Here is an 11,226-nt window from a genome sequence, read left to right on the forward strand (position 1 = left end):
TGTGTGTATGTGTGTGTGTTTCCTTCTGTTTCTGCACTTCCAGATTCTGTCCTTTCACCGTTTCTTAAATTCCTGGAGATTTGTAACTCCGATTGGGTTGAAACTTTAACACGATTTCTATCTGGATATTAGCTTTCTTGCGGCGAAAGAAGGGCACCAACCGCCTCGGTGGCCTCCCGCACCGCCTCTTTGCTCTATAAATACCCCGATATTCCAGAAACCCTAGGAGAGTCAACGAAAATCAATTTCAGCCGCCGCAAGTTCCAGAAACACCAGATCCAATCTAGACACCATCATGGAGGGGTTCATCATGTCCATTGGCGCCTCTCCGATGATGCGTGAGTAGTTCTTTGTATACCTGCAGGTCCGTAGTTAGTAGCTAGATGACTTCCTCTCTCTCTCTCTCTCTTGATTCTCAATACAATGGTCTCTTGGAGATCCATATGATGTAAGTCTTTTTGCGGTGTGTTTGTTGGGATCCGATGAACTTTGAGTTTATAACCAGATCTATGTTTTTATCCATGCAAGTTATTTGAGTCTTCTTTGATCTCTTATATGCATGATTGATTATAGCCTCGTATTTCTTCTATGATATTTGGGTTTTGTTTGGCCAACTTGATATATTTATCTTGTGATTGGTTCAAGCTTACGATGCTTGATCCCAGTGACAGAAGGGGAAACGACACGTATGTATCGTTGCTATTAAGGATAACAAGATAGGGTCTATTTCAAGATAAATAGATCTTGCCTACATCATGTCATCGTTCTTATTGCATTACTCTGTTTTTCCATGAACTTAATACACTAGATACATGCTGGATAGCGGTCAATGTGTTGAGTAATAGTAGTAGATGCAGGCAGGAGCCAGTCTACTAATCTTGGATGTGATGCCTATATAATGATCATTGCCTGGATATCGTCTTGATTATTTGAAGTTCTATCAATTGCTCAATAGTAATTGTTTTCCCACCGTTTTCTATTTTTCTTGAGAGAAGCCACTAGTGAAACCTACGCCCCCCGGGTCTCTTCTTTAATATATTTGCCTTCGCGACTTATTTTCCTTTGCTTTTATTTTTAGTTCTATTAAACCAAAAATACCAAAAATACCTTTCTGCACTTTATTTTATTTGTGATCCATCTATCCAATCTATTACAACTTTACCCCGTCTCCGTGCCAATTTATGGCGCCGTTACCCGAAAGCAATTCACAACCCCTTTAACACCTTGGTTGAGAGTATTTGTTATTTGTGTGCATGGGCTGTTTACATTGTGTTGCATGGTTCTTCTACTGGTTTGATAACCTTGGTCTCATCACTGAGGGAAATACCTACCGTTGTTGTGCTGCATCATCCCTTCCTCTTTGGGGAAATACCGACGTAGTTCTAGCAGACATCACTGTCTCAACCGCTTCTGCCCAAAGTGTTTTGGCATCTTGTACCCGTCAAGCATCTTTATCGCCATCTCAATAAGAGTCCGGTTCTTCCTCTCAACAACTCCATTTTGCTGAGGTGTGTACATAGCCGAGAACTCATGTAAAATCCCTTCTTCGTCAAGAAAGGTGTCCACATTGGCGTTCTTGAACTCCGTTCCGTTGTCGCTGCAAACCTTCTTGATCTTCACTTCAAATTGGTTTTGGGCCTTCCTAGCGAAGTTCTTGAAGATCTTTTGGACCTGCGATTTATCATCAAGAAAGAACACCCACGTAAATATTGAAAAATCATCAACAATGATCAATCCGAATGAGTTACCACCGAGACTCTTGTAGGCATTGGTACCAAAAAGATCCATGTGAAGTAGCTCGAGTGGTCTTCTCGTGGTCATGATGTTCTTCACGGGATGACTTCCTCCAACTTGTTTTCCTGCTTGACAAGCACTGCAAAGTCTATCCTTGTCAAATATAACATCTTTAACATCAAGGATATGATCACCTTTAATAGCTTATCAAGATTTCGCATGCCCACATGACCTAACCGTATATGCCACAACCAGCCTTTAGAAGATATAGCAATTAAGCAAGTTCTAGGTTGAGCCTTTTTAGTGAAATCAACAATGTATAGATCACCTCTACGTATGCCGGTAAAGACCATATTATGATTATCTCTTCGAGACACTTGGCAATTGATACGTCTATTTTGCATCATGTTTTCCTACTGTTATTTATGTTGTTTTATTGTACAATAATGATTTTTGGAGTAATTCTAATGCCTTTTCTCTCATAATATGCAAGGTATGCACCAAGGGGGAGAATTGTGGCAGCTGGAAATCTGGACCTAGAAAAGCTACGTCAAGCCACCTATTCTGCACACCTCCAAATGAGTTAAAACTCCCCGAGGATTTTTTTATGGAATATTTAATAAATATTGGAGCAAATAAGTACAAGAGGAGGGCCACCAGGTGGGCACAACCCACCTGGGCGCGCCAGGAGGCCCAGGCGCGCCTTGGTGGGTGCTGCCCTCCTCGGCCCACCTACCGTGCCCATCTTCTGGTATATAAGTCATTTTGACCTAGAAAAAACAAGGAGAGGACATTCGGGACGAAGTGCCACTGCCTCAAGGCGGAACTTGGGCAGGAGCACTTTTGCCCTCCGGTGGAGCGATTCCGTCGGAGGAATTTCCCTCCCGGAGGGGAAAATCATCGTCATCATCATCACCAACAACTCTCCCATCTTGGGGAGGTCTACCTTCATCAAGATCTTCATAGCACCAACTCCTCTCAAACCCTAGTTCATCTCTTGCATTCAATCTTTGTGTCAAAACTATAGATTGGTGCCCGTGGGTGACTAGTAGTGTTGATTACATCTTGTAGTTGATTACTATATGGTTTATTTGGTGGAAGATTATATGTTCAGATCCATTATGCTATTCAATACTCCTCTGATCTTGAGCATGTTTATCATTTTGGAGTAGTTACTTTCGTTCTTGAGGTCACAGGAGAAATCATGTTGCAAGTAATCATGTGAACTTGATATGTGTTTGATATTTTGATGGTATGTATGTTGCCATTCTCTTAGTGGTGTCATGTGAATGTCGACTACATGACACTTCACCATATTTGGGCCTAAGGGAATGCATTGTGGAGTAGTTATTAGATGGTGGGTCGCGAGAGTGACATAAGCTTAAACCCCAGTTTATGCGCTATTCCGTAAGGGATCGATTGGATCCAAAAGTTTAATGCTATGGTTAGAATTTATTCTTAATACTTTTATCGTAGTTGCGGATGCTTGCGAGAGGGTTAACCATAAGTAGGAGGTTTTTTCAAGTAAGAACAGCACCTAAGCACCGTTCCACCCACATATCAAATTATCAAAGTACCGAACACGAATTAGGCCAACATGATGAAAGTGACTAGATGAATTCCCGTGTACCCTCAATAACACTTTGCTTATCATAAGAAACCGTTTTGGCCCGTCCTTTGCCTCAAAAGGATTGGGCTACCTTGCTGCACTTTTTTTACTACTATTGTTACTTGCTCGTTACAAATTATCTTGCTACCAAACTACTCCACTACTTACAATTTTAGCACTTGCAGGCATTACCTTGCTGAAAACCACTTGTCATTTCCTTCTGCTCCTCGTTGGGTTCGACACTTTTACTTATCGAAAAGGGCTACAATTGACCCCATACACTTGTGGGTCATCAAGGCAATTTTCTGGCGCCGTTGCCGGGGAGTGAAGCGCTCTTGGTAAGTGGAAATTGGTAGGGAAACATTATTACTATGTGCTGAAATTATTGTCACTTGCTACTATGGAAAACAATCCATTGAGGGTTTTGTTCAGGGTATCTCCACCTCGACCGGAACCACAATTAGTTACTCCTCAACCTACTGCACCTACTGAAAATATTGAATATGAAATTCCTTCGGGTATGTTAGAACAATTGCTAGCTAATCTTTATGCAGGAAATGGAACCGAACATCCTGATATGCACCTGATATATGTGGATGAAAATTTTGGATTATTTAAGCTTGCAGGTTGATACGTTTCCAACATATCTACTTTTCCAAACACTTTTGCCATTTTTTTGGACTCTAACATGCATGATTTGAATGGAACTAACCCGGACTGACGTTGTTTTCAGTAGAATTGCCATGGTGTTATTTTTGTGCAGAAATAAAAGTTCTCGGAATGACCTGAAAATCCATGGAGACATGTTTTGGAATTAATAAAAAATATTGGCGAAAGAATCAGCATAAGGGGGCCCACACCCTGTCCACGAGGGTGCAGGGCGCGCCCCCTGCCTCGTGGCCCCCCTGGACCTCCACTGACCTCAACTCCAACTCCATATATTCACGTTCGGGGAGAAAAAAATCAGAGAGAAGGATTCATTGCATTTTATGATACGGAGCCACCGCCAAACCCTAATCTTCCTTGGGAGGACCGATCTAGAGTCCGTTCGGGGCTCCGGAGAGGGGAATCCGTCGCCATCGTCATCATCAACCATCCTCCATCACCAATTTCATGATGCTCACCGCCATGCGCGAGTAATACCATCATAGGCTTGCTGGACGGTGATGGGTTGGATGAGATTTATCATGTAATCGAGTTAGTTTTGTTAGGGTTTGATCCCTAGTATCCATTATGTTCTAAGATTGATGTTGCTATGACTTTGCCATGCTTAATGCTTGTCACTAGGGCTCGAGTGCCATGACTTCAGATCTGCACCTATTATGTTTTCATGAATATATGGTGTTATGATCCGGCAACTGTCGGTGTCAAAACCGGCGTATTTCGGGTAGGGGGTCCCAAGCAGTGCGTCTTAGGATCAATGGTAACATGAACATGGGATTTTACCCAGCTTCGGGCTCTCTTGATGAGATAATACCCTACATGCTGCTTGATTGACTATAATGAATAGAGGGGTTACAAGAGTTGATCTACCTCGAGATCATATGTTGTGGTCTAAACCCTAGAGGTATGATGAGCAATTTCATAATAATGATCCTCTATCGACTAGCCTAGCCTCGGTTTGCATAATGTACCAGAGGCCTAGGATAACAAGAGTCCTAGCCGAATACGCCGGTGGGGGAGGAGTCCTTGTCTTGATCACCAAGTCTTGTGGAATCTTCCTTGTATGCGGCAACTGTCCGAACTGGCCCATGAGTATACGGCCATGGGGGTCCTCGGCCTAATCTAACTGATCGGGGGACGACGTGGTGAGTACCCCCTAGTCCAGGACACCGTCAGCAACCCCGAAGTGACAATAATCGGGACCACTCCCGGTGATGACCATAGTTTGAGGAGTTCATGTATTCACTAAGTGCTAATGCTTTGGTCTGGTACTCTATTAAGAGGAGGCCTTAATATCCCTTAGTTTCCAATAGGACCCCGCTGCCACGGGAGGGTAGGACAAAAGATGTCATGCAAGTTCTTTTCCATAATCATGTATGACTATATTCGGAATACATTCCTACATTACATTGATGAACTGGAGCTAGTTTTTTATCATCCTATGTTATAACTGTTGCATGATAAATTGCATCCGACATAATTATCAATCATTGATCTATTGCCTATGAGCTTTTCATATATTGAGCTTTGCTTAGTTACTTCTCCGTTGCCACTGTTATGATTGCTACAAAACTGTTACTGTTACTTTTGCCACCGTTACCATTACTTCCATACTACTTTGCTACTAAATACTTTGCTGCAGATATTAAGTCTTTCAGGTGTGGTTGAATTGACAACTCAGTTGCTAATACTTGAGAATATTTGGCGCCCCTTGTGTCGAATCAATAAATTTGGGTTGAATACTCTACCCTTGAAAATTGTTGCGATCCCCTATACTTGTGGGTTATCATAGGTTTGCCCGGAGATGAAGCTAAGAAGAAGGTTTTCTCTTTATCGTTGAAGGGAAAAGCATTGACATGGTATAGGCTATGCGGTGATATTGGATCTTGGAACTGGAACCATTTGAAATTGGAATTTCATCAGAAATTCTATCCTATGCATCTAGTTCATCGTGATGAGAATTATATATATATAATGTTTGGCCTCGTGAAGGAGAAAGCATCGCTCTAGCTTGGGGGAGGCTTAAGTCAATGTTATATTCATGCCCCAATCATGAGTTCTCGAGAGAAATTATTATTCAGAATTTTTATGCTCGGCTTTCTCGTAATGATCAATCCATGCTCGATACTTCTTGTACTGGTTCTTTTATGAAGAAGACTATTGAATTCCGGTGGGATCTTTTAGAAAGAATTAAACACAACTCTGAAGATTGGGAACTCGACAAAGGTAAAGAGTCAGGTATTGAACCTACGTTTGATTGTGTTAAATCTTTTATGAATACCGATGCTTTTTGAAAGTTTAGCACTAAATATGGACTTGAGTTTGAGATAGTAGCTTCCTTCTATGAATATTTTGCTACTCATGTTGATCTCCCTAAGGAGAAGTGGTTTAAATATCACCCACCAATTAAAGAAGAAACTAAAGAACCGGTAAAATCTAAAGAAGAAACTATCATTTACAATGTTGATCCAGTTGTTCCCACTGCTTATATTGAAAAACCACCTTTTCCTGTTAGGATGAAGGAACATGCTAAAGCTTCAACTGTGGTTAACAAAAGTTATGTTAGAACTCCCAAACCATCTGAACAAATCAAAGATGAACCTAGTTTTGCTATGGTTAAATATCTCTTAGTGATAATATTGATGGGCATGTTATTTACTTCTATGGTGAAGCTTCTAGAATTGCTAAACCTGAAGGAAAAGATAAAGATAGACCAGTTGTTGGCATGCCTATTGTCTCAGTTAAGATAGGAGATCACTGTTATCATGGGTTATGTGACCTAGGTGCTAGTGTAAGTGTTATTCCTTTCTCCTTATATCAAGAAATAAAATATGAAATAGCACCTACTGAGATAGAAGACATAAATGTTACTATTAAACTTGCTAATAGAGATACTATATCACCAATTGGGATTCTTAGAGATGTTGAAGTCTTGTGTGGAAAAATAAAATACCCTACTGATTTTCTTATTCTTAGCACCCCACAAGATGACTTTTGTCCCATTGTATTTGGTAGACCTTTCTTGAACACCGTCAATGCTAAAATAGATTGTAAGAAACAAACTGTTGGTGTTAGCTTTGGTGATGAATCTCATGAGTTAAATTTTTCCAAGTTTAGTAAACAACCCCATAAGAAGATTTGCCTAGTAAGGATGAAATTATTGGTGTTGCTTCTATTGATGTGCCTCCTACTGATCCTTTGGAACAATATTTGCTAGACCATGAAAATGATTTGCATATGCGTGAAAGAAATGAAATAGATAGAATCTTTTTCGAACAACAACCTCTGCTTAAACACAATTTGCCTATTGAAACTCTAGGAGGTCCTCGTCCACCTAAAGGTGATCCTGTGTTAAACAATTACCAGACACATTGCAATATGCTTATCTTGATGAAAAGAAGATATATCCTATTATTATTAGTGCTAACCTTTCAGAATATGAAGAAGAAAGATTATTGAAAGTTCTAAGGAAGCATAGGGCTGCTATTGGATATACACTTGATGATCTTAAGGGCATTAGTCCCGCTCTATGTCAGCACAAGATTAATATGGAACCTGATGCTTAACCCGTTGTTGATCACCAACGTCGGTTAAATCCGAAAATGAAAGAAGCAGTAAGGACGGAAATATTGAAACTTCTGGAAGCATGTATAATCTATCCTATAGCTGATAGTAGATGGGTAAGTCATGTTCATTGTGTCCCTAAGAAGGGAGGTATTACTGTTGTTCCTAATGATAAGAATGAGCTTATTCCACAAAGAATTGTCACAGGCTATAGAATAGTAATTGATTATAGAAAATTAAATAAAGCTACTAGAAAAGATCATTACCCTCTGGCCTTTATTGATCAAATGTTAGAAAAATTATCTAAGCACACACATTTTTGCTTCCTTGATGGATACTCTGGCTTTTCACAAATACCTGTTTTACAATCTGATCAAGAAAATACCACTTTTACTTGTCCTTTTGGAACATTTGCTTATAGACGTATGCCTTTAGGTTTATGTAATGCACCTGGTACCTTTCAAAGATGTATGACTACTATCTTCTCTGATTTTTGTGAAAAGATTGTTGAGGTTTTCATGGATGACTTTTTTGTTTATGGCAAGTCCTTTGATGATTGTTTAAGCAATCTTGATCGAGTTTTGTAGAGATGTGAACAAACAAATCTTGTCTTGAATTGGGAGAAGTGCCACTTTATGGTTAATGAAGGTATTGTCTTGGGCCATAAAATTTCTGAAAGAGGCATTGAGGTGGACAAAGCCAAGGTTGATGCAATTGAGAAAACGCCATGTCCTGAAGATATCAAAGGTATTCATAGTTTCCTTGGTCATGCTGGGTTCAATAGGAGGTTTATCAAAGACTTTTCTAAAATTTCTAGGCCTCTTACTAATATTTTGCAAAAGGATATTCCCTTTGTGTTTGATGATGATTGTATGGAAGCCTTTGAAATACTAAACAAAGCCTTAATCACTGCACCTATTGTTCAGCCACCTGATTGGAACTTGCCTTTTGAGATTATGTGTGATGCTAGTGATTATGCTATTGGTGTTGTTCTATGATAAAGAGTTGATAAGAAACTAAATGTTATTCATTATGCTAGTAAAACTCTAGACAGTGCTCAACAAAACTATGCTACTACTGAGAAAGAATTCTTAGCAGGGGTGTTTGCTTATGATAAATTCAGATCTTACATTGTTGATTCTAAAGTAATTGTCCACACCGATCATGCTGCTATAAAATATCTTGGGACAATTGCATTTTTACCCCTAGTTGGTTCCTACCCACGGGTTTTGCCCTTACTTTTCGAGCTTGCTCAGTTTTGCCCTTACTTTTTCCATCGAGATCCCTCGAATGCCCTTTGACCGTTTGACCAAAACTTTGAAAATTCATAACTAATTCATATGAACTCAGAAAAATGCAAATAAGATATCAAAATGTTCAGATAAACATTACCTTTATGGGCATATCATTTGCATTCAGGACAAAAGCATCGTTTAAACTACCCGAGATCATTAATGTTATTAACATTATTAAAAATAAATAGTTATAAACAATATTTTTTTTCGTGAATAAAAATTATATGCAAATGTAGGTGATGTTTTCTGAACATCCTGATACCTTATTTGCATTTTCCTGAGTTCATATCAACTTGTTATGAAGTTTCCAAATAATGGTCAAAGTCATTAGAACATTCATAACAAGTTGATACAAACTCAGAAAAATGCAAATAAGTTATCAGGATGTTCAGAAAACATCACCTACATTTGCATGTAATTTTTATTCATGAAAAATATATTTTTTATACCTATTTATTTTTAATAATGTTAATAACATTAATTACCTCGGGTAGTGTAAATGATGATTTTGTCCTGAATGCAAATGATATGCCCATAAAGGTAATGTTTATCTGAACATTTTGATATCTTATTTGCATTTTTCTAAGTTCATATGAATTAGTTATGAATTTTCAAAGTTTTGGTCAAACGGTCAAAGGGCATTCGAGGGACCTTGATGGAAAAAGTAAGGGCAAAACCCGCGGGTAGGAACCAACTAGGGGTAAAAATGCAATTGTCCCAAATATCTTATGGAAAAGAAAGATGCTAAACCTAGACTCATTAGGTGGGTTCTTCTGCTACAAGAATTTGATTTGCATATGAGTGATAGGAAAGGAGCAGAGAACCCCGTAGCTGATAACTTGTCTAGACTTGTAAATATTCTCGATGACCCACAACCAATTAATGATAGCTTCCCTGATGAACAACTAGCTGCAATAAATGTTTCTCATAGTACACCTTGGTATGCTGACTATGCTAATTATATTGTTGCTAAATAAATACCACCTAGCTTCACATACCAAAAAAATAAAAAATTCTTCTATGATTTAAGACATTACTTTCGGGATGACCCGCATCTTTATAAAGGAGTAGATGGTATTATTAGACGTTGTGTACATGAGCATAAAGAGGAACAATTCCTACGGAAATGTCACTCCGAAGCTTATGGAGGACATCATGCGGGAGACAGAATCGCTCATAAGGTATTGCAATCTAGTTTTTATTGGCCCACTCTCTTCAAGGATGCCTGTAAGTTCGTCTCATCATGTGATGAATGCCAAAGAATAGGTAATATTGGTAAGCGTCAAGAAATGCCTATGAATGTTTCACTTGCTGTTGAACCATTTGATGTTTGGGGATTTGACTTTATGGGACCTTTTCCTTCCTCTAATGGGTATACACTTATTTTGGTTACTGTTGATTATGTTACTAAATGGGTAGAAGCTATTCCAACTAGTGGTGGTGATCACCACACCTCTATTAAAATGCTTAAGGAAGTTATTTTCCCAAGGTTTGGAGTCCCCAAATATTTAATGACTAATGGTGGTTCACACTTTATTCATGGTGCTTTCCGTAAGATGCTTGCTAAGTATGATGTTAACCATAGAATTGCGTCACCTTATCATCCTTAGTCTAGTGGTCAAGTTGAACTTAGCAGTAGAGAAATAAAACTAATCTTACAAAAGACTGTTAATAGGTCCCAGAAGAATTGGTCTAAGGAACTAGATGATGCACTTTGGGCTTATAGAACAACTTATAAAAATCCTATGGTTATGTCTCCATATAAAATGGTTTATGGAAAAGCTTGTCATTTGCCTCTTGAGTTAGAACACAAAGCATTTTGGGCAACAAAAGAATTCAACTATGATTTCAAACTTGCTGGAGAAAAGAGGTTATTTGATATTAGCTCATTAGATGAATGGGGAACCCAGGCTTATGAAAATGCTAAGTTATTCATAGAAGAAGTTAAAAGATAGCTTGACAAAAGAATCCAAAAGCGCGAGTTCAAAGTTGGAGAATATGTTGTTTTGTACAACTGTCGTTTCAGATTCTTTGCAGGAAAACTCCTCTCCAAATGGGAAGGTGTCACGCCCAATATGTGACCCTATCCAAAAGGAACTCGAAGGTCCCACCAAGGATAGACCCGCATATTGAAACACTTTTGCAAGGTGGATATCATTACATCAACATTACATAATAGATGGGGATACATACATAAGGCATACAATGCCACACGAATATAACATCACAATACATAAGAGCATCATCCGACTACGGATGAAGCACAAACAAAAACTGAAACGACATCCACCCTGCTAGTCCAGGATGCCGACCTGGAACCTATCCCCTGATCGAAGAAGAAGCAGAAGAAGAACTCCAAAC

This window comes from Triticum dicoccoides, chromosome 5B, assembly GCF_002162155.2.
Source record: "Triticum dicoccoides isolate Atlit2015 ecotype Zavitan chromosome 5B, WEW_v2.0, whole genome shotgun sequence".
Taxonomy (NCBI): Eukaryota; Viridiplantae; Streptophyta; class Magnoliopsida; order Poales; family Poaceae; genus Triticum; species Triticum dicoccoides.